The sequence below is a fragment of the Gigantopelta aegis genome, chromosome 6 (genome assembly GCF_016097555.1).
Source record: "Gigantopelta aegis isolate Gae_Host chromosome 6, Gae_host_genome, whole genome shotgun sequence".
Lineage (NCBI taxonomy): Eukaryota > Metazoa > Mollusca > Gastropoda > Neomphalida > Peltospiridae > Gigantopelta > Gigantopelta aegis.
In genome coordinates this window covers 81,503,585-81,526,623 of record NC_054704.1, presented here as the reverse complement: position 1 = coordinate 81,526,623, position 23,039 = coordinate 81,503,585, and the positions used below count along the sequence as shown (strand labels likewise).

General features: G+C 40.4%; 1 protein-coding gene and 1 non-coding gene across 2 annotated transcripts in view; both read right to left on the bottom strand.

The window, feature by feature from the left end:
- The window catches only part of LOC121374088 (metalloprotease TIKI1-like), an 89,447-nt gene that overhangs the window by 36,638 nt on the left and 29,770 nt on the right, over window positions 1-23,039 (bottom strand). The gene's annotated exons all lie outside the window — the stretch shown is intronic.
- Window positions 22,890-22,973, bottom strand: Trnal-cag. The gene has a single exon. It is a non-coding gene; the product is annotated as a tRNA-Leu (tRNA).

The following is a 23,039-nucleotide window of genomic DNA, read 5'->3' as shown; positions in this document are numbered from 1 at the left end:
AGGACAGAATATACCACGGCATTTAATATATCCGTCATGGTGCACTGGTTGGAACGAGAAACAATAAACAGAGAATGGTTCCACCGAGGTGATTCGATCCTACAACGCAAGCACCTCAGGCGAGCACCTTAGCAGTTGAGCTAGATCCCGACTAAAGACCTGCAAAGAAGAAAATGAACTGCCAAAAACGGGTTCGTTCTTCGTTCGCAAACTCGACCCCCACCCTCCCCAGATGACGCACATGAGTGACATTACTGTATACTATATCCTATGATCGTACGTATTTATTTCTTGTAAGACAAATTGATCACGGAATGGATCTCTACCAAACAGGTAATTTTAACCGCAACCATCACCCAGGATTTATAAATCATACAACGTCGGTCATTCTAGTATCAGGAAAAACTGAACAAGACTGTATAAAGATACAAGGCAAGATTAAACTATCTATTCCGTATGTTATTACAACATTAAAAAATAGTTCCGACAGTGTGGCTTTAACTGAAGTACATATCGGGAAAGCATATAAAAAGCTGTATTTCCACTAGCGTCTTGAAAATATTTTACAGACTTGAAACATTTTGGCCGATGCTCACTACAGTGCTGTTATGACGTTGTGGAAAACGTTTTAGTGTTTGTTTTGTTTAACGACACCACTAGAACACATTGATATATTAATCATCGGCTATTGGATGTCAAACGTTTGGTAATTTTGACATACAGTCTTAGAGAAAAAACCCGTTACATTTGTTTCCATTAGTTGCAAGGGATACTTTATATGCACCATCCAACAGACAGGACAGCACATACCACAACCTTTGGTATACCAGTCGTGGTGTACAGGCTGGGACGAGAAATAGCCCAATGGGCCCACCGACGGGGATCGATCCAACATTGACAGCGCACCAAGCGAGCACTTTACCACTGGGCTACGTCCCGCCCCAAGGTATTGAATATGAACACCTTGTTGTGGTTTCCCCTTATAACTAAAACGCGTTCGGTTCCCGTATTCGCAATGTGTAATACTAGTATCCATATTGAAATAAAATTACTGACGTAATAAAATGTATTGAATGTGAATAAGTTAAAACGCTAAAATCGTATAAAAAGACTAATTATGGAAACAATCAATATTGACAAAACTGTTTTCCTTGAAACTGTTTGGGAGGGACGCAATTTCAATGGGAACACAGCTAAAGTTACCTCCCTTCTCGTTTTCGTTAAATATTCATTCCAGACGGCTAAAGATAAAAGAGTCGGCCCTTGAACGTATTTTCTCAACAACCATTCATTACGTTTATCTTCGTGCGGCCTTTGTTTTGTAAGATAAGAATAAATTACAGAAAAGAAGTAATCCGAGTTTTTGTAAACACTGGAACAACGCGCAAACGTGTCCCGTGAGCAGACGTCAAAAGATGGATAAACAAATTCTAGAAATATATATTGCTATTTGCTCTATATTCGTGGGTGGGTATGTAGGCCTACTTGTATTTATGTATACAAAAATAAGTGTACGAGACGGTGGGGGGAGTGGAAGCGGGGATGGGGGGGGGCAACTTCCCCAGTCCTAAAAAAAATCCTCAAATTCGGGCAAAAATAATAGAGAAATTCGGGGGAAATGGGCTGGCCTGAACACTTTTGACCATGCATTTTCATCATTCTACCCACAATATTAGCTGTAATACATGTAAAAATGCGTAGTGATTCGTTAGCAACCCTATATAGATGTTTGACAGTAATGCTAATATGAATAAATGTTATAATCTTGATTCGGGAACTTTTGTTTAATTCAGGCAAAAGTTTTAGGGGTTAAATACTGTATTATCAGCACACTAACATGTAAAAGCCCCCCCCCCCCCCCACCCCCCACCACCACTACTCCGTTCCGCTGTCCCTGATAGCATACATATACAATCATCGTATACCTAAACACACGTACACGTATATTGGGTACATTATACATTGTATGTAAAATATTTTAATGTGTGTATATCAGTAACCGTTACACATTAGAATTAAATATAGAATGTTTTGTAGACAATAAGTCAATAATATTGGTACATGCATTTAGCTATCTATATATTTATGATTTAGAAGTAAAACATATAGATATACATGCATATATTTTCTGGTATGAATCAACAAACCTGAATTAGATATATTTATGCAAGAACGTGTTTATGAATTTGTAAATGTATGCATTAGACTGTGTATATAATAAATGGCCCATGCAGCGCGTTATCTATGTATGCTATTACATAATGGCTCAAACGTAAAATATTTACATGTACATGGATAACGTATATATATATACAACGTCAACGAACTCATGAATTAGATATAACTTTACAATAACTATCTTTGGATTTGATAACTGCCAAGATGAAAAGGGAATGCCCACCATTACAAAGTTCTACGAATTAATAGCTTTGTTACTGACGCAGCCAGGGATACATGGGGACCTCTCCCCCACCACATTTTTTTTATTTACCTGTCATCCCAGAACAGGATTCATAGACAGTGAGAGTCCCCCCCCCCCAAATGTGGGTGCCCCCAGTTGAACATCCTGGAAACGCCAGTTAATTAGGTGATACTGAACGACTGAAAATGGTGTGTAAAACTTAAATTAAAAATAAATACATGCATATAAATGAAAAGACAGTGATGTTAAGTACCTGTACAAGGCCACTTGCTGCAGTTATAAAATTATTAGCACAATATGTTTGCGTTAAAACAATTTATAATGATGTATTAGTCGGGCAACAATAGTTTCATCACCATGGAATGTATATAGCCTAAAACTATAATGTATTAAGTGAGTTTTAATGTCCATTCAAACGACATAATAACTGATCAGTCTGTCTTGTGTAGGGAAATTTGTTCTTTCCATAGGTTCATAGATCACTTCCGTTACAACAAAAAAGCAGTAGTCGGTACAGCTAGCCGCAGTTTCGTATAAGGGTCAATGAGTGTTCACATGACTGTGATACACTATCCCGAGAATATACGAGATGTGTTCACAGACCCAGAAAATATTTCATCAACATAAATCATTCATTCAGCTGTTGGCGAGTTCCAAAGTCTGGCACGAAAAGGAGTGATAAATACCCACAAACCATTTGATTTGTGGTCCTTTCCACCGTATCTCAACACGATAACAAGCGACTACTGATCAAAACGTTGTCCACACTTAGCTTCTAGGGGGCAGACATGTAAATCAAATCTCAGTTGTGACCAGCTTACCATATATTTTTTCTACATGAATACAGATATATTTGTACCCTTAATTTATTTGCCTGTTTTACAGCGATTTGATAAGAAACACTACTCGGGCCATAAAATGTGTGTCCTAGCAAAACATAAGGATAGAGACTGTATATCAGCCTTGCCCTCATCGCGACAAATAATGGTTCCCATTCGTGGGACAAGACGTCGAAAGTTATAGCAAACCAAGAGTTTTAGCTCGTTACATCGCATAGCATTTCACATCTAATACACCAAAAGTCGTGGTAATAATATACTGTCTGTCGTAAGCTATAACAGTATACAAAAGCTATTTGAGAAATAACCAGACATAGTAATAAACAATACCACGAATCACAATTATTGTACATTTTCGACACCCAGAAGTCCCCGATTAAATAGTGTACTGGACATACCAATAAATATCATCATTCAAAAATACTTGTAACGGGCCTCGGAATTAACGCTGATAGGAACTGGGTTCGCATCCCGGTACCGGCTCCCACCCTGAGTGACTTTAACGACTCGATGAATAGGTGTGCAAGACCACCACACCGACTTCTCTCTCACTAACCAATAACAATCGACCACTAACCCACAGTATTGGGCAGGCAGCCCAAATAGCTGAGATGTGTGTCCAGGACAGAGTGCTTAAACCTTTATCAAATATAAGCACGAACATAAGTATAAATAAAATGAATTACTAGTAGTCGTAGGCAACATCATTCACGTACACGGGGGCGAGACGTAGCCCAGTAGTAAAGCGCTCGCTTGATGCGCGGTCGGTTTGGGATCGATCCCCGTCGCTCCAGCTACTGCACCACGATTGGTACATCAAAGGCCATGGTATGTGCTATCCTGTCTATGGGATGGTGGCATATAAAAGATCCCTTGCTGCCAATCGAAAATAGTAGCTCATGAAGTGGCGACAGCGGGTTTCCTCCTTCAATATCTGTGTAGTTCTTAACCATATGTCTGACGCCATATAACAGTAAACAAAATGTGCGTTTTGAGTGCGTCGTTAAATAAAACATTTCCTTCCTTCACGTATACGATACGCTGAGAAATGTCTCCAACATTCCGATCACTGTTCCAGTTCCTTATTATAAGTATAATTTTTCTCTTCAATATTAAAACCCAGCATGGACGGGAGCTTGCCGTGAAAGAGCAAGTCAAGGATGAAACCTGTAAGGGAGAGATCGCTTTAAGGGGGGCACAACGGGAGATCCTTGGAGGCCTAATCCAGCCTGTATTCTGGCCTGGATATCCGAGACTGACGGCGCGATGTTGTTAGACACACGGGCTGCGGACAGCAAGAGTATCGAGTGCTGTTCAGACATGATCGCAGGCCTTTTATGTCATTGTTGTCATAATTGGGGATCACGGTGACAAACAAGAACACACACAGAGCAGATGGTCGTAGAATGGAGGCAGAGGAAACAAAATCTATTGACGGATTCTTCTTTTTTATTTTCCTTCTACTTTTTGTTATTTTTTTGTAGGTCATCAAGGTGACAGTAAAGTCAGGTTTTTTTTTCAAGGCATGCTTACATTGATAGTATTCGGGTCATAAATATAATTCGTGTATTAAGTAGTATATCTGAGACTATGCAGACTTTGTTTTTACTTCTGCTTCTTGTTAATTCTTTTGTAGGTCATCAAGGTGACAGTAAAGGTTTTTTTCAAGGCATGCGTACATTGATAGTATTCAGGTCATAAATATAATTCGTGTATTAAATAGTATAGCTGAGACAGAGCAGAGATGATTACCGATATCTTTTATGTTTATAGTAGAAATTCCCAGGCGCGGATCCGAGGCAGCAACTGAGGGAGAAGGTAGGCGAAGGCGAGTTGAAATGGTATGTGAAGAATTTTAAGAATTAGGAATGTCACTATGAAGATTTGTTTAAAACACATTGTTTAATCAGCGGCTATCGGGTATCACTACTATCAGACGATAAGTGTGACACTCGGACTAGAGTGAGACGAAACATTCCTGCGGTAGATGGCGCTTCAAGAATTAAACCACCAGACATAAACCAGTTCCCTAGCTCTACTGGCGGTCACTGTCGGTCAAAGGAGGTGGCCATTTGACGATCCCCTCCTGTGGATCCGCCACTGACGTTTATGCACTTGAAAACTAAAGTTATTATGTCTTCATTTTGGAACAGAGAGAACAAATGTTTATATCAATATAGGATGTCATCTTTTCTCTGTCAAATATGATTTGTATTTCATAAAATCTGCGGTTATATTACATGAAACACGTATGCGCGACTCGTGATATGAAATGTATAATTATGATGTAATAATGTAAATTCTTAAATGTAGAATTTGGACAACAGAGGTTAACAAATAGAGAGAGAGAGAGAGAGAGAGAGAGAGAGAGAGAGAGAGAGAGAGAGAGAGAGAGAGAGAGAGAGAGAGAGAGAGAGAAAAGTAAGCAAAACTAAATGAATGTTAGATGGACATATTGGTGTAGGATAGTTTCCAAACGTTATTGTTCAAAAGAAGCCGAATCTGTCTTGACTAATAAAGAGTCCACGGTCGTAATATTGGACATCATCCCTATTCTGACAGTGATTCACGAGTGTACGCTATCACAACCGTCTACGAGTTGTCTTACACAGGTTGCGATTTGTCAAACTTGCCTTGAGATCATCGACCCTCCTACAGACAAGGTAGACAATAAATGCACATCGCCCTGGTTGGTGGCAGTCCTCCTATAGACAAAACACCTGGCACTGAATTATGGCAATTCACAACCATGTCGATCATGGCTATCCAGAGATCGGCCCCAGGACAGACATGCTCGAAACCTTAGTGGTATATGAGCATGTTCAAAAAATTACCTGACCTTACCATGTCAGTAGTCTTTTTGCCTTTGTCTCGTACAGTTAAAGTTTGTTTTGATTAACGACACCACTAGAGGACATTGATTTATTAATCATCGGCTATTGGATGTATAATATTTAATAATACTATTCAATAATTTTTACATATAGTCTTAGAGAGGAAACCCGCTACATTTTTCATTAGTATCAAGATATCTTTTATATGCAACATCCCACAGACAGAATAACACATACCACGACGTTTGATATACCAATCATGGTGCACTGGCTATAACGAGAAATGGCCCAATGGGTCCACCAACGGGGATCTATCCTATACCGACCGCGCAGAAGGCAAGCGCTAAATACCACTGGGCATGTCATGTCATAGGGTTTTACGTGCACATTCAAAACAAGCTGTTGTAGCGCACGCCTGTCGTGGGCACAAGAGCCGGCCTTGGCCGGCTCCTCCGTCCATGACAGGACCACTGGGCTACGTCATGATCCTTTTATAGGGGCGGAACGTAGCCCAGTTCGGCAGTTGTAAAGCGTTCGCTTGATGCGCGGTCGATGTGGGGTCGATCCTCGTCGGTGGCCCATTGGGCTATTTCTAGTTCCAGCCAGTGCACCACGACTGGTATATCAAAGGCCGTGAAATGTGCTGTCCTGTCTGTGGGAAAGTGCATATAAAAGAGCCCTTGCTACATTAGGAAAAATGTAGTGGGTTTCCTCTGATGACTACGTGTCAGAATTACCAAATGTTTGACATCCAATAGCCGATGATTAGTTAATCAATAGGCTCTAGTGGTGTCGTTAAACAAAACAAACTTTTTTTTATCCCTTTATTTCGCACAGAGATGCGATTTTGAATAAGTTAATGGTGTTGTCGTTCAAATTCAGCAACATCTGCTGAAGAGGCGAGGAAGAAGGCTAAGAATGAGGACGTGAAACCAGTCCGTGGACGTCTTGTCGTGAGCGTAAATAAAAACGACCTGTTGTTAACAAAACACGCCATTTACACCTATTTTTAAAGTAAAGCTTGATATATATTTTCTTTTATCACAACGGAGCGCGCTTTATCACCACGGATTGTACACAAAGGAATATTAATGTTTTTCCAACCACAAACTGAAAATTTCATTTAATGACCGCAATAAAACCCTCCAGGCTTTACGGTTAACTCTGTACATTACTTTGTTCCAGAAAGCGCCGAACCCGCTTTATCGTATTATTAGATCGGTTAACAATGTTATTTGTTAAAGTTTGGTTTGTTAAACGACATCACTAGAGCACAGTGATTAATTAATAACTACGTTTTTCCACTAGCAGTAAGAGATCTTTTAGATACACTTTCCAACAGACAGGACAACACATACCACGGCCTTTGAAATACCAGTCGTGGGGCACTGGTTGGGATGCGTAAAAATCTGCGACGGTAAGAAAAATTAAAGGCAGAGTTACAGGATATTAGAATCGCAAGAATTGACTTGAAACCTACTCTGTGCGTTCCTCTTCGGTTAACGCTCGATACCATGAGCCGTTTTACCAACAATTAAAACACCTAGCGTTTGCTAAAAATGAACGAAATTATTTATTTTCTGATTAAAGCTACGTAGCCATAATTCAGACGAATACCAAAATATCTATTCGAAGTGAGATATAAAGAATATTTTAACTGGTGAATAAATATTAAAATTAATTTCGCGACAAATGATATGCATAACATATTTTATGGCAATATATTTTGTTGACCCATTTAATAGGTCATTTGCCGTGATACTCTGCCTTTAACGTCTTGCCCTCTTACTTGGCAGTCTTATTATGGCAACAATTCCTGCATGATAAAACGTCATCGTCTGGTTATCAGCTAGGAACCCACGGCGCGGCGCGTTCGGTTTTCAAAGGGCTGGTGCTATCTTGCGATGACGGACGAGCGAGATAAAAGAAAAAAGAATTTCAAAGTTTTAACACCTTGCCAAGCCTGAACGCAACTCGCGAAACCTCGGCTAAACACTCGCTGCTTTGCCGATGATGGCCGACGTCGGGGAATTGCATTAACGGGGGAATCTCACCCAAATAGCCGTGCAGATAACAGTCCAACCGATGACAGAAAATCCAAACATACTTTAATATTTTGGCTAGCATCCTATATCATCCCCAACAAAATCTCCACAATAACACAAACGTACATAAGGACACAGGAAGCTTTATCTGTAGTCCTGGAGAGAGAGAGAGGCAGTCCAGGCTGCTGGACTGTGTCCCCAGGACAGCGTGCCTGAACCTTAATTGGATATAGGCATGTCAAATACTTATAAGTAAATACGTTTATTTGTAGGCTAGTTCGACTAAAAACTACCACCATCATCACAATCATCAATACCACCACCCATAGGCGTACGAGCTCCCACCTTTATAGGGTGTTAAGCTGATTTTTGCTCGAATAACAAAATGCCTGATTGAGTTTTGCCCTAATATATATATATATAACCCCCGAATCTGGATAACGACATTTGTTCATATTAACATTAGCGATTAGCATCTCTCAACTGTGTAGCATCTCTCTAACAGAGCACTCGCCTTATTAGGCCGTGGGTAGCTCCGTTTCAAAGATGAAACCAGTGAAAACAACCTTAAAGGGACATTCCTGAGTTTGCTGCAATTGTTAAGATGTTATCGACTAACAAAGACTTTTTAACGATGGTAATTACATATATCAAATATATTTTTCTGCATAAAATATTAGTGGCTGTATATTAAATGTGTTTTTGATCGTTCTAATATTTGTACTAGGTTAAATTTCATTTTATTTAAAATATATTTTTTTCGTACGTACGAAATTATTTGAAGACAAAATCCACTTTGGGCTTATGACAAATATCAAGCGGACTAGAAACACATTGAATATACAGACACTGATATTCTAAACAAGAACATTTATTTAATATGCAAGTTTAATCGTAAAACTATTTTTATTAGTCGAAAACATCTTACAATGCAGCAAACTCAGGAATGTCCCTTTAACGGATGAATAAGCTAACTACTAAAAATCCAGTACATCCATTTGTAATGTACACTTGAATGCCAGTGAAAATGTGTAACACTGAATACCCGTACTCACCCCAAAACCCCACCCTATCCAGGGTTCATCGAGTTCTTTCGCATGAAATGGGGCATGTTGAAGCAAGTAATTACAGGTTTACAACACCTTTACACTGGAAACGACAATTTGCCTAATTATAGAGGCAGCCAGTCTATTATGTTCCGCCTAAATCTGGAATGAACGACAGTAGTATATAGCTAGTCAGATATTCATAAAATTTGCCTACTTCAGATAAGAGCAGTCACTGTATTTGCAGAACGACTTAAGCTAAACACTTTATTTGAACAGAGACATACCGGGTACAAATGAGGAGATTTATTCTTCAAATATATTGATAAATATCCTGTGTGTACACCAAGGGGTAGACTAAAGACTAAAGACAGAACACAAAATGTTGAGACTGGTACTCGAACCCAGCAAGTGAACACGGCGTTTATGACAAAAGATTTTAAGTAGATGGATATTTTTTTACGGTTATTTTTAGCTAGCATAGATAATTAAGAACTATTTGAGGGTACCTAAACCCCCAAACGTAAACCTCTGAATCCACACCCATTCCTTGGCGAGATTAGACTCGGTGCTTGACACATACAATTAAGAGCTATTTTAGGGTACCTAAACCCCTAAGGTGAACCTCTGAATCCACACCAATTTGTTGGCTAGACCAGACTTAGTGTCTGGGATGGACATATTTGAACCTTAATTAGATCTAAGGGTGCGTTAACACAGTTTCTTGTGCTGGTTATATATGCTCCAATGTTGGAGGTATGAAATCAAAGGCCCAATTTACTAAACTCTCGCAACTTTGCGATAACACAGTGCAATGCAGAAATACTTGCACGGACGATATGATTTTGCTTTAGTGAGCTTTGTGAATTAAGACTCCAAAAATGACAAAACAGAAATAAAAGAAAAGAAAAGAAAAACACACAAAAAAGAGAGAAGAAAATCGTATATCTGCACAAAGCAGGGTCAAAAGGACGTTAAGATAAGGTCGTCACTGATCCAATAAATCACTGTCACATGTTTCGCCTACAATAGGACAGCCACTCCCACGACTGGTTTGACAAATAAAGAATATTACATGAGAGGCCGTAACAGGTTTAAAATAAATGTAAACTTCTTTTCCAACTAAAGGCGACGACACACGATACGAGTGCCTTGTACGAGAATAGCCGATTGCATAGCAACCGATGGAATCTTAATGTTTGTCTTGTCGCAATCGGCTATTTTCGTACGAGGCACATTGTTTGGCGCTGCCTTAAAACCTATTTATGACCCAAGCACTTGATGTTAACTCATACGTCAGAGAGCAATCGATTTCGATTGTGCTTCTCTCTATTTTTTTTCATTGGATGGTATGGCAGTTGCAGGTAGTTATGCACCTAAGGTGACTTTAGCGCTAAGATTAATTCTTGGAACTGGATCCTGGGTGACCTGGGTGACTCATGTCACATTGTATTATTTTATTATGTAAATTTGTCCTCTTTAATATGTTTGTTTCCACTTGCTGAAAGTAAGAGATACATTACATCGAACTGCTCCTCCTTGTGTGGCATGTTAGTAACAACCGATAACAAACGTGTTGGACACATATTACCAAGAGAAGGAAAACTTATCGACGTGAATGTATTATCGATAATATTTATGCAATATTTTGTTAATGAACTGGAACCATAATGCTTGCCAACCCGCGCAGGTGGCAGCAAGCATGTGTTCTTGCTATCACTGTTGCTGTGGCCCAACGCTTACTTACAAAACTTTAGTTTGGACTCGGGGCTTTAATAAAGTGTCAAGGGGTGCACGTGGGATCTAGCTCAGTCGGTAGGGCGCTCACCTGAGGTGCTAGTGTCGTAGGATCGAACCCGCTTCGTGGAACCATTCCCTGATTGGTTTTTTTCCGACCCAACAAGTTCCCCGCGACTGGTATATTAAAGCTCGTGGTATGTGCTGCCCTGTCTTTGGGAAAATGCATATAAAATATCACTTGCTACCGATAGAAAAAGGAATTTAGCGGACTTCCTCTGAAAACTACGCATCAGAAAACGTTTGTTTTGTTTAACGACACCATTAGAGCACATTGATTAATTAATTAATGGATGTCAAACATTTGGTAATTCTAATTCGTACAGTAACACATCAGAGGAAATCCGCCACATTTTTCCATTAGCAGAAAGGGATCTTTTATATGCACTTTGCCACAGACAGGAAAACACATATCATGGCCTTTGACCAGTTGTCGTACACTGGTTGGAAAGATAAAAACCAATCAGTTGAATGGAATCCACCGAGGTGATTCGATCCTGCGATGCAAGCACCCCAAGCGAGCGCTCAACCGACTGATCTAAATCCCGCCCCATCACGTCAGAATTACCAAATGTATGACATCCAGTAGCCAATGATTAATTAATCAATATGCTCTAGTGGTGTAGTTAAACAAAAACGAAAATAGTTGAAAAACATTACCATTTTGTTCTCCAAATGTTAGGAAAACGCGTTTAAAGCCACCCAAAGATAAACATTTTGCTTGTGCCCACCCATCACACTACATAGCTTGTGCCCAACCACCACACTACATAGCGTGTGCCCAACCACCACACTACATAGCTTGTGCCACCCACCACACTACATAGCTTGTGCCCAACCACCACACTACATAGCTTGTGCCCAACCACCACACTACATAGCTTGTGCCCAACCACCACACTACATAGCTTGTGCCACCCACCACACTGCATAGCTTATGCCCAGCCACCACACTACATAGCGTGTGCCACCCACCACACTACATAGCTTGTGCCCAAACACCACACTACATAGCTTGTGCCACCCACCACACTACATAGCTTGTGCCCAACCACCACACTACATAGCTTGTGGCCAACCACCACACTACATAGCTTGTGCCACCCACCACACTACATACCCTGTGCCCAACCACCACACTACATAGCTTGTGGCCAACCACCACACTACATAGCTTGTGCCACCCACCACACTACATAGCTTGTGCCCAACCACCACACTACATAGCTTGTGCCCAACCACCACACTACATAGCTTGTGCCCAACCACCAACCTACATAGCTTGTGCCCAAACACCACACTACATAGCTTGTGCCACCCACCACACTGCATAGCTTGTGCCCAACCACCACACTACATAGCTTGTGCCACCCACCACACTACATAGCTTGTGCCCAACCACCACACTACATAGCTTGTGCCACCCACCACACTACATAGCTTGTGCCCAAACACCACACTACATAGCTTGTGGCCAACCACCACACTACATAGCTTGTGCCAACCATCGCACTATATAGCTTGTGCCACCCACCACACTACATAGCTTGTGCCCAACCACCACACTACATAGCTTGTGCCCAACCACCAACCTACATAGCTTGTGCCCAAACACCACACTACATAGCTTGTGCCACCCACCACACTGCATAGCTTGTGCCCAACCACCACACTACATAGCTTGTGCCACCCACCACACTACATAGCTTGTGCCCAACCACCACACTACATAGCTTGTGCCACCCACCACACTACATAGCTTGTGCCCAAACACCACACTACATAGCTTGTGGCCAACCACCACACTACATAGCTTGTGCCAACCATCGCACTATATAGCTTGTGCCACCCACCACACTACATAGCTTGTGCCACCCACCACACTACATAGCTTGTGCCACCCACCACACTACATAGCTTATGCCCAAACACCACACTACATAGCTTGTGCCCAAACACCACACTACATAGCTTATGCCACCCACCACACTACATAGCTTGTGCCAACCATCGCACTACATAGCTTGTGCCACCCACTATATAGCTTGTGCCACCCACCACACTATATAGCTTGTGCCCAAACACCATACTACCACCACCCTTCAGATCTATCGTTCTACTTGCTTTGATTCCTACCACTCAGCTGGGAGTTCACCAAGCAGACGAGCCAAGTATCGGATCGTGATCGGCTTTAGTGCGGCTTTACTCGAGTGACTCCGAGGACAGCGCCGGGTTTACTCTGGAGTTCGAGAACATGTAGCACCAAGATGCCACACGAGTGTTCTGAGTAACAGGTGATTTTCACATGCAACGAATTGCGTGTCGCAGATTAGGTGTTATCGTTAGGCAAACAGGAGATCTTTGCTCGCTGGCTTAAATGTGACGTTAAAGAGAGTTGGCTTTTAAAACCTGAGATGACGAGAAAACGTCCTGTGAAGAAGAACAATATCCCACCTTTAAAAAAATAGAGCTGTAATATCTGAACTCGTGTCTATGAAAGACAAAACGTATCAAGTCCAGACTCATTACTATGGCGAAGTGCACGGTCACTACCTGCGTGCGGTTTGCTTTAGGGACACTTTATTAAACCATGGAGTTTATACTTTAAAGTTTTGTAATCAAGGGCATGGGCGGATCCAGGAAATATTTTTAGGGGGGGGACCAAAAAAGAAGGGCACATTGACTCGTCAAAAGGGCACCTTACTACAAGTTTTGATATTTACAATTAATATGAATTCCTACAGTTCTACGTCATAATATACTAGCAATAATGAAGTAAATTGGCGTCACTCGCGTTAGAACCTCAATGGGGCCCCATTGAGACTCAATAACACAGACACATATCTGCAAGCTTGCGCATGTACACGAAAATCTTGATTTCATTTATCTACAATATAATTATTGTTTACTTAAAAAAAATAAAAATTCTACAAACAAAAAGGGCACTTGGACATTTTGAGGGCACTTGAAAATTTTTTGGGGGGGACGCGTCCCCCTGGTTCCCCCCCCCCTTGGATCCGCCCATGAAGGGGCTTGGTTATATGTATATAAATATATAAAACCATGACCCCAACTGTTGAAACAAATCAGCTGTTATAAAATCGATTATACTGCCTTGCTGTTACAAAACTTACTGTTTTGGGGTTTTTTAATATTATTTATTTATTTATTTATTTATTTATTTGTTTATTATATTATTTTGTTAAACATGTGGCCCATCACCATGTTATTATAGACATAACTACTCCATTACTCTGGAAAACAAAATATCACAATTTTAAATTATTAAACAGTAATTGCTAATCAATTTTCAGTTGGCAAAAAATATCGCTAATGAAAATTTTGAAAACAAAATGTTCCCTGCATCTATACATGGGCACCGGCCTCGGTGGCGTCGTGGCAGGCCATCGGTCTACAGGCTGGTAGGTACTGGGTTCGGATCCCAGTCGAGGCATGGGATTTTTAATCCAGATACCGACTCCAAACCCTGAGTGAGTGCTCCGCAAGGCTCAATGGGTAGGTGTAAACCACTTGCACCGACCAGTGATCCATAACTGGTTCAACAAAGGACATGGTTTGTGCTATCCTGCCTGTGGGAAGCGCAAATAAAAGATCCCTTGCTGCTAATCGGAAGAGTAGCCCATGTAGTGGCGACAGCGGGTTTCCTCTCAAAATTTGTGTGGTCCTTAACCATGTGTCTGACGCCATATAACCGTAAATAAAATGTGTTGAGTGCGTCGTTAAATAAAACATTTCTTTCTTTCTTTCTATACATGGGCATGTACTACACGGATGTTAAAATGTTTGACTAACATCACCAAAACCAATTTACAGCTATAACCGTTATTTATACTCCGCTTCCTCCTTTCCACTGCAGTTACACCTCCTTCATTTTCTAGTTATTTTCTAAGCCACAAACCACACTGATCATTAACACTACTTTATCATACAGAATTTGCTTACATCGTTCACTACTACAGGCTACACGTACAAACTCTTGCCTTCCCTTTGAAGAAACGTTAGTTACAATCAATCACAAACAACTGGGGTTTATTTTAAAGGCGCAGACACTAGTTTTAACCCGTAAAAAATGGACACTAAGTTTAGTTAATTCACAAATCTGTAACTCATTTGGACAGAGTTACAACAGAGTGAAAGAAGAGACTGTGACGTTAAAACAGGAGAAAGATGTTTAAAAATAGACTAGAACTTGAATCAATAAACCACTACTTCTCAGACGCTCGTGTGTTTTTAGAATATAAAAAATGCAAATTTTGGTACTACAAACACCAGGATGACCAGAAACACTTCGGTTCCACGGAAATGGATAATCTAAAGAATAAAATATAAGTAATGTTTGGTTTCAGTGATCATAAACGGCTCTAATAGTGAAAATATGCTATTTAAAAATTAGGGTCTGTCCCTTAAGTTAATAATGTATTGAAAAACTATGAAAAGGTCTAGGTACACAACTGACAAACATAAGAAATCCGCGCGCATCCATAAACCAAAACACAAAACAAATGTTGATTAGAACACGTTAAATCCTTTAACGAGACTAGCCAGTCTTCGCGATTATTCGTGCACAAAGACCTTACGTAATAATATACACTGAATGGATGAGGTGTTAAAAGTGTATTTGGCCTGTTTGTCACACATGTCTGATAATGATATAAGATAATTTTAGACATGTTTTAACAACAGGCCTCAGTCGTATAGTGGTCGCACTCAAAGCGAGTTGTAACAGTTCAAGGTGGCTGGGAGGGTCACTACAGATACTTCTCTCTCACTAACCAATAACAACTAACCCTTAACCCCTGAACAAACAGCCTAGATAGCTGATGTGGCCAAAGGCCGTGGTATATGCTTTCATATCTGGGAAAGTGCATATAAAAGATCCCTTCATGCATTAGGGAAAATGTAGCGGGTTTCCGCTGATGACTACGTGTCAGAATTAACAAATGGTTGACATGCAATAGGCAGTGTTTAATTAATTAATGTGCCCTAGTGGTGTCGTTAAACAAAACAAACTTTAGATAATTAATGTATGTTCCCAAGACAGCGTGCTTGAACTTTAATTAGATATATTAAGACAAACAACCCTTAATAAATGATCTTACAAACTGTTTCATTCTGTCGTTCTTTTGCCATTATTTTGCATTTGACATTTCACTTCGCTCTCTGGTTACAAGCTCTGCATGCTTGAACCTTACTATGTTACGTTTTAATCCACTTGTTTCAACTTGACTGTCTCGGGCAGAAATGTTTACACCTTTTAGATCTTACCTCACACTTACTTTTATTGTTATTTTGCTTGTTCTTTCTTTTTAATTCCTCTTGAAGAAGGCAGGCAGCTGAAACTATTTGCTGACATCCCCCAAAACAAGGTGCTTGAACTTAATTTTACATAGGCGTCAAAGGATGGCAGCGATTGGATATGGGTGTGGGGAAACATACCGTCATCTGATGGGGAAATGCATTATTTTCAGAACTGGGGGCAGTACCCCTGCCATCCTCACTCATCCCCACCCCATTCTGGTATGTTAATTTGTATATCAATCTTCTCTAACTTGCTTTAATTTTGTTTTAATGCCATTTTCTTGTTCTTTGTTATCGTACACAAAAGAAGAAAAAAGAAGAAGAGAAATGACCAACAACGGATTTTTTTTCTCTTCGCCTAGGTGCCACAAAGCGTATTGATACATGTACTAGTTGTATATTAAAACTGTGGTGGTGAGTTGTTAAACAAACATTCCTTTCTTTCACACACGTGAACATTTAACAGTAACTATTTCAGTATCAACGTTTCCATCATGGACAGGTGAAATACAACAATCGCGCCATCCTGGCTCCTCTCAGCAGACGACATGCCGGAAGAAAGTCCGCGGACACAATCAAGACCGGAAGTTGATCACAGTATCTGCAGTGGTATTAGCACTGTTTGTTGTGATATGATTATTACCAGGTGGATGCGAACAACAAACCCAACACGTAATTAGCCGGACATTGGTGTTACGCACTCTTAATGGATGAACTTTTAACTTACAGCGTTGTAAACCGAACAAAAACACGCATACATGAAATTAACCTATAGTGTATGACACGATAAACTGTGCAAAGTTTACAGCAATAAGCTTACAGTTTCTTCTAAAACAATCTACCATTGATAAAAAAAATGTGTATGTTAACCCGCAATTATAGCACGTTTAATGGCGCTGTGACATTGTATTTAGGGTAGGAAGAAGAGGGTAAATCTTACCGCATCCTCGTGATTTCTACGACACAGGTTGTCTGTAAGAACAGTAACACTAAAAACTTTTAAACTTTTAAAAATAAACTACACACAACATAATGATTGGATTAATAAAATAATAATCAAGGTGTTTTTTTTTTTGGGGGGGGGGGGGGGGTTGGGATTTTTTATATTTTTTTGGGGGTGGGTGGTGGTTTAACGACACCACTGGAGCATATTGATTAATTAATCATTGGCTATTGGATGTCAAACATTTGGTAATTCTGACACGTAGTCATCAGAAGAAACCCACCACATTTTTCCTATTGCAGTATGGGATCTTTTATATGCACCATCCCATAGACAGGATAGCTTATACCACGGCTTTTGTTGTGCACTGGCTGGAACGAGAATAGTGACCAAATACAGAATATTATCCACACATCCTCACACATCGTCATTTCTGAACTTATCCACAGCTCTATTACTAGCAAAATAGACTGTGGGGTTTAAAAAAGCCAAAGTATACCTGTATAAGAAATAAGTTCAACAACCAAGGGCGGTTCCAGTAGGATAATGGATGGTGTGAGACAGGGGTACAGAAAAAAGGATCTACTGAGAAAGAATATAACCCTACTAGTATGCAAATAAAACAAAATCACGGTGTTGTATACTGTTGCGCATAGGTATTAGACAGAATTGCCAAAAGCTAAATATACAACAAACGGATAAAAACCAATACCTACGTATACTGCACTTCATTGAAAACGCATCATCCAATTTTCAGTTGTTTTCATACGTGAGGCTGCTATAAAACACACAAAATAACCCCTACCCATGTAAACGATTTTGGGGTTATATACCCCCTACCAGAATATATCCATTTATACAAAATCAGTTAAATGTTTTATTGTTTTTTCTTCTCATATCCTTTTTACAACTACACAACTGACTGGTGCGTTTTAAGTGGAATTCAGTATAATCATATTGTTTGAAAAAAAACGAAAAGAAAAAAGAAAAAAAGGAGAATAAAACATACCAAGAAAACAAACATAGATTTCGTTTGTTTGTTTGGGTGTTGTCCGTATACCGCAGAAAGCCGGCTTTGAGATCTATATCCGGGTAATCCTATAGCCGTCATTACACCGCGTGTCTTTATTGATGAAAATAAGAAACCAGTGACAAGAAAATTACAAGCTAAATAACCATCATCGAGAACGCAGCTTTGATGTGACTGAAGGCAAAATTGCTACTTAAGGTCACATACACGAAATGGGTGGCGTGGCCGGCTCAGATAATAGGGGAAACGGGTGTTTGCAACGCGTTTCATGTCGGTTACGTGTCTCTGTGAATTACTGAACTGTCAAGATGACAGCAATTGTAAGTTAGCGTACATGTATAGTATATACGCGTGTTTACATGTGCAGTGTGTGTTGTGTATGTCTACTGGTATGAACGCAAAAACATTAGTATATACAGATGTATGAATATCTGGGATCAGTCCCCCGTCGGTGAGCCCATTGGGATATTTGTCGTTCCAGCCAGTGCACCACGACTGGTATATTAAAAGACGTGGTAGGTGCTATCCTGTGTGAGGGATAGTGCCTATAAAAGACCTCTTACTTCCAAAGAAAAACTGTAGCGGGTTTCCTCTCTAAGATTATGTCAAAATTACCAAATGTTTGTCATCCAATAGCCGATGATAAATAAATTAGTGTTCTAGTAGTGTCGTTAAATAAAAACAAACTTAACTTTAATCTCTGTATGTATGTATTGATGTATGAATATCTATATATATATTGTATGTATGTCGAGGTTGACTGTTACATACATAGATATTAACGCACTGGCGCAAGGGATAATTAAATCCTTTCTGGCCTCAAAAATTGTCCCATGCCGTTGCTGGGACTCGAACCTGTGGCATCGATTCGCCCGCAAATTGCAAGACTAACCACGATACGCTCTGAGCTATCGAAGCTTCCATAAAAAGGAAGTTCTTTAACTCAACCATGTATGTATGTATTGATGTATGAATATCTATATATTGTATGTATGTCGAGGTTGACTATTACATACATAGATATTAACGCACTAGCGCAGGGGATAATTAAATCCTTTCTGGCCTCAAACATTGTCCCATGCCGTTGCTGGGACTCGAACCTGTGGCACCGATTCGCCCGCAAATTGCAAGACTAACCACGATACGCTCTGAGCTATCGAAGCTTCCATAAAAAGGAAGTTTCTTTAACTCAACCATATGCATGGGGCCTACAATCCACGCGGTCGATCCCGCTTACGTGCATGAAACAGTGGGCAGACCTGGCACTGGCTAGTATGTATTGATGTATGAATATCTATATATTGTATGTATGTCGAGGTTGACTATTACATACATAGATATTAACGCACTGGCGCAGGGGATAATTAAATCCTTTCTGGCCTCAAAAATTGTTCCATGCCGTTGCTGGGACTCGAACCTGTGGCACCGATTCGCCCGCAAATTGCAAGACTAACCACGATACGCTCTGAGCTATCGAAGCTTCTATAAAAAGGAAGTTTCTTTAACTCAACCATATGCATGGGGCCTACAATCCACGCGGTCGATCCCGCTTACGTGCATGAAACAGTGGGCAGACCTGGCACTGGCTAGTATGTATTGATGTATGAATATCTATATATTGTATGTATGTCGAGGTTGTATGTATGTATGTATGTATGTGTGTATGTATGTACGTATGTATGTGTGTGTGTGTGTGTGTACGTACGTACGTACGTGTGTATGTATGTTTAGCTAGGTTTAAATTTTAACTATAGTTTATGCTTCAATTCAAGGATGGATCTAAAGGGGGAAAACAGAGGACCCCCTTAAAACAAACATTATGAGAATACTGCTAAGCAATACATGTCCCTACCGAACTCAAATGTTTTTTTGTATTTCCTAAATTCAAGGGTCATACTTCTGTAAAAAGAGGGTAAATCACCATAAAAGTTAAATTTGATCAGTAACAGTACATGATAATGCTACCGGTATAAACAAAATTTCAGCTCAATATTTCAAGGTTTTGTGAAAAGTTATTCTGAAAAACAAATTTTTACATCTCCAAAGTTCAAGGGACATAACTCCGTAAAAAAAGCGTGAGTCACCATGAAAGTCAAGCTTAATCTGTAAAAGTACATGATAAAGGTATACACAAAATTGCAGGTCAATATATCAAGGCTTTCTAAAACAAATGTTCACATCTCCTAAGTTCAAGGGCCAAAAATGGATAAATCGCCATGAAAGTCAAACTTGATATGTAACAGTACATGATAAAGCTATACACAAAATGTCAGATCAATATATCAAGGCTTTCTAAAAAAACAGACATCCGAAAAACGAGCGGACAGACAGTAGATTGAAGGACGGAGATGAAATCTATGTTCCCCTCCGGTTGGAACGGTAGGGGACTAATAAGATGCCCTCTTTTTGGGTCCACGTGCCCTTGGTAGACGCCCAAAATATGTTCCTGGATCTTCCCTTACAGTGAGCTGATGAAACTCATTGTTACACAATACATACATGATATTTGATAGAGACATGGTATAGATATAATATTTAGTAACACGGTAATTCTCAGGAGCCTAATTCACAAAGGTCTCTTAGGCTCTGCTAGACAATAAAGCATCCTCTTTGCAAGTCTTTTAGCATTGCACTGCGAGATCGCAAAGTTGCGAGAGTTTAGTGAATTAGGCCCCTGGTCTCGTGTCTAACAATAACTAATAACTTCCCAACAACAGGATGCTGTAGGCCACCCGGAGATGATCAAGTCTCGTTTGCGAGGTCGTGTACCCTAATAAATAACACATATAGTTAGAAAGGGTAATCGAGGTTTATCACTGGAGCATCAAGATGGCGTTCATAGGGATGATAATAAAAACCAGAAAGCGTTTTACAGACGTTCGTAAATCTCGTGTATAGGAGAAACAGATAATACAAAACTGTTGGTGCAAGTTCGGCTCGCCCTGCCTTGCTCGCGTCTGTGAAGTACTGGTGAATTCGAGAAAGTGGGATTCAAAGAAGGAAGGAAATGTTTTATTTAACGACGCACTCAGCACATTTTATTTACGGTTATATGGCGTCGGACGTAGGATTCATCTCAGTTGGTTGAGCGTTCGCACAAAGTACTTGGATCAAAGGATTGAACCCCTTCGGTCAATCCATTGCCCTCTGCCCCCCCCCCCCCCCCCCACGGTTCAATCATGCCCCACGACTGGTATCTCAAAGACCGCGGTATAGCATGTCCTGTCTGTGAAGAAAATGCATATGAAAATACGAGTGATGGGGAAAATGTTGCAGGTTTCCCCTAAAAGGCAATGTGACGGTATGTCTCAGAATTAGGTAGTGTGATATGGTAGGGTAGGGTATGATACGGTATTTCAATTCATGTATAACTATTTTCGTGCTTATATCCAATTAAGGTTCAAGCACGCTGTTTTGGGCACACACCTCAGCTATCGGGGCTGTCTGTCCAGGACAGAGGGTTAGTAGTAATGTTTAGTAAAAGAGAAGTCGGTGTAGTATAGTGGCCAGTGGGTCGTTAAAACTGGCTCTGGCTAGAAGCCGGTACCAGGAGGCGAACGCAGTACCTACCAACCTTGGTGGTACAGTACGGTAGGATACGATATAATAAGCTAGGACACGAACGTGTAGGACAGGTTTTGGAATGATAAAGTAGAGTAGGGCTATATCATGGCTAAACGGTGCAAGCTGTTCTGAAGCAAGCTTAACGTGGCCGGTTCGCCCGCAATAAACTCTTCAGCAAGCATCCATAAGCCATCTGACTTTATTACCCTAATGAAACGAACCAAACAATCATCCATTTATCACCACACAAAAAAGCCACCGAATTTCCCCGGGATTAGATATTAAAAATCGTCACAAATAAACCAACGCGACAAAGAATTATCATTCTCCGCGAGCCCTTTATAATCCCGACTGACACGGAGATCACATTTCCATTAACCGAGCAACTACTTGTTAATCGAATCAATCTGGACAAATTAATCGAGTCTTTAAGCGTCACCAGACAGGCCGCAACAATGGTCAGGAGACTGATGACAAATTAACCGGACGCGGGGACCAGTCCCAGTTGACCAGTCTTGTGCGCGGACAAGATGGCCGCCATGGTGCTCGGCCACTATTCCGAGTGGATTCTTTGATATCGTTGAGGCATCTGGGGTCGGCTGTCAAGTGATTCTGACAGGCGGTCGAGTTAATTAGACTCGGACAGCTGGCGGGGAGACCGAGACGTCCAGGGGTTATGGCCACAAGCAACCTTAGTGCAGGCGCCATGACGATTTGTAACATTCTCATTTGATTAAGTTTTCATGCTTATCGCCAATGAATGAATGATAGGTGGATGGATGAACGAAAGAACGAAAGAAAGAAAAAAAACCGAACGATTAAACGAATGAACAAACCATAAAGTGTGAGTGAGTGTTAGTTAGTAAGGTCAGTTACATATATTTTCATTGATTCATTAAAATTAACCTTTATTAATTAATTTTCCGATCGATCCCATGATCCACGTCTGGTACATTCAAAAGAGTAATAATTCTCAGTGGTCAAACTAAATAATTCGTACATCTATACTGTACCTGTGATATCAAAACATATTGAAGAATAAAAATGTAATGTCAGAAATGGGATTCGAACCCACGCCTGGAGAACCAGACTGCGACCTGAACGCAACGCCTTAGACCACTCGGCCATCCTGACGATACCTAACGCAGCGCAAATATTACATATATTTTATGGAGGTACTAAAAGTATATATAATAAAAT